Source organism: Branchiostoma floridae, chromosome 6 (assembly GCF_000003815.2).
Source record: "Branchiostoma floridae strain S238N-H82 chromosome 6, Bfl_VNyyK, whole genome shotgun sequence".
NCBI lineage: Eukaryota > Metazoa > Chordata > Leptocardii > Amphioxiformes > Branchiostomatidae > Branchiostoma > Branchiostoma floridae.
The window spans coordinates 23,172,730-23,175,665 of NC_049984.1; positions in this window are offsets into that span (position 1 = coordinate 23,172,730).

The following is a 2,936-nucleotide window of genomic DNA, read 5'->3' on the forward strand; positions in this document are numbered from 1 at the left end:
TACTATTGTTGGTGATAAGTTCACATTTTATGAAGAAAAAAATAAATTCTCAAACACTAAGTCTAAATATGTACAGAGGGTTTTCTTGTTTTTAGATGCAGAAAAGACAGCAGCCTTTGATTTTAGTCATTGGGCTGGATATATCGTTTAACTTAGCAAATTTTTCCAACAAGGCGGGATTTGGTGGTGAACATCTAATTACATGGGTGTGGCCTTGAATAAAACATAAAAAGCAATAGATTTTTTAAAGAAAATGACGTGTACATGAGTACATATTGTGAATTTATGCCCCTCTATATACATGCCTTCGTCAGCGAAGAAAAGCCGAGAGAGATATACATACCTGTGCTACTTACAGAATCTGATGTTCACTGAATGTAAGCAATGTATACAGACTATGTTATTACCTCAAGTCATCTGCAGTCATCTACGTCGTTTTGTTCAGCTTTGTTTTCAGAAGTATTGTAACTTATATGTAAGGCATGAACCTTGCCTTTTTGACTTGGTTATCTTTCAGTGTTCATGTACAATTTCATGTATTAATCCACGTTTTTCAACTATGTTTAGTTTACAATGATATTGACGATTTTGTGTGAAACTGAAGTTATTGTAGGTCCAAACATAAAACCCCCAATTAGGTCCAATCTGTAACAAGATATTACATTATCTATTTGACGAAATGTAGTTACCCATTACCGTTAAATGCGAATTCAAATTGAACATCTACAGAATATAGTTTGTACTTGACAGTATGAAAGTTGCTGTACTTTTTGTTATGTCAATATGAAAGCTTCACATGTAATTGGAATGTGCAATAGAAGATGGCAAGGACAGGAATAATTAACTAGAAATGCAGAATCTGATGTATATACATTGTATGAGAAAGAATATAATGCTTGAATGGACTATTAAAGATATTTTGTGATTTTTTCCTAAAACAGTTACTGTGACAGTCGTGTATTTTGTGAATTTTTTTTGTCGTATCCTAAAAGCATATTATAAAATAGCCTGGGTACCATCCAAGTAGTAGTTTGCTCCTATGTTTGCCTCTGCTACCCGTCTGAGACCGTTTGGTGGTAATGTCAGTTAATGAGCGACTTAAGGAATGGGTTCTAGAGCGTTCGTTCAATGACAACAGGCCCTCTCGCAGGCGGACTGAGGGCTTTTTGGGTGTGGGAATGCCTGTTCGAACAAGTGCTTGAACCCATTACATAATTCGCTCATGTTAAGGGACCAAAATTTGGACGATTCCAAACATTAAGATGGTCAAGGATCCCAGACAGAAGGGCAGAGAAGCGATACATATACTATATACCAGTGTATAATGAATGTCAGAGCTAAAAGTGACTGACAGTGTATATATGAATGCCGGAGCGAACTACTTTCCGGATGGCACCCTGGCTAAAAGCTTAAGTTTTAAAAAACGTAGAAACTCAATTACAAGTGTCCACAATAATCACCTGTTATGATGCAGATGATCATAATTTTATTCTCAGACTCCAGAGGAATAGAAATCAATCATAACAAGAGTTCGTAGACCTCAGGCCTGCATGAAATGTATTGGGTTTCTGTAGACCTATTGTGTATTTTTGCCTTTTTGTCTGTGGTACGTGGTTGGAAAAATGAGCTTTTTACCGTGTTGGTTGTGCACCATGCAAAAGTCTGACTGTGAAATTCCATTTTCTGAATTTGTAAGTTTGGACATGGATGAACATTACTTATTTCGGATTTCTTAAGTATGTAACCAACCACAGTACTTTGAAGTTGTTGAGACGCTACCTTTTTTTGTCTCAGATGGCCCATGCACATGTAGTTACTCTGTCACATGATATACTAATATCTTCCTATTTCAATGTACTGACCTAATGCAGCTGCTAAGTCTCCTTGGTTTGTGTTCTTCCAATGATATTCATTAAAGATTTATTTCTGGGGTGTTATTCACTTGACATCGGAATGTTACTTGCATAATTTGACCAATGATACTTTTATCTGTAGTTCCATAGACATTAGACAATATGAATAGTGGTAGCCCCCATGCAGCAGCAACAGTTAGTCCCCAGGGTGGTATGATATTTTCATTCAATCCATCCAACCCAAACCTAAATCTCCTGTAGTATCTAAGCCAAATTTAACAGCATAATTTACTATGAAAAATGTCCTTGTCAATCCCATTTATAGATGGCAAGCTGCTGGCAATGGAAGCTTTGAAAAGTTCAGAAGCTGTTGTAGTCAGAGCAAACACCCAGCAAACATCCCCGCAAACCAATGAGCAGTTGCTTAGAAGGGGAATTTCATCATATATTTGCCGCGACAAAATGCAACAAACGATAATGAATTTAAAACAGAACAAAGCTAAGCCTCCACCACTTAACCCTGCCTGTACCATAGATTAAGCAGGCCCAAAAACCAAGCGAATATGACTAGCCCAAAACAACAAATTACCTGTATACAGTATGGAAATGGCATTACCAAAGAAACAAAAAGAAACACAGGACAAATCATACACATACCTTTCTCTTATGCCCACACTCTACAGTTCTCCTCCACATTAGAAAATTGCATCTTCTTCTGTTTAAGTTCAAGTAGTCTCCAAGCAGACCCTACGGTGCCTTAGAAATAGTATCAAAGCTGGCAAAGGAGTATAGCCGGCCAAAGGGAGATAGCCGGCTAAGGGAGTCAAACGGGCACCTGGTGCCGGTATACCAAGTCCCTGGCCAGCTTTGATACTATTTCTAAGGCACCGTAGGGTCTGCTTGGAGACTACGTGCACGTTCACCGAAGAAGACGCACTTTTCTAATGAGGTGGAACACAGTCTAGTGTGGCCATACTATACAGGTCTGGAAACGACTTGTCCAGTGATAACCTTACTCTCTTTAGCCTGACCTTCCCATACAGATCACGTGCACTCTGGTGATCTGGGCAACTGACATTCGCA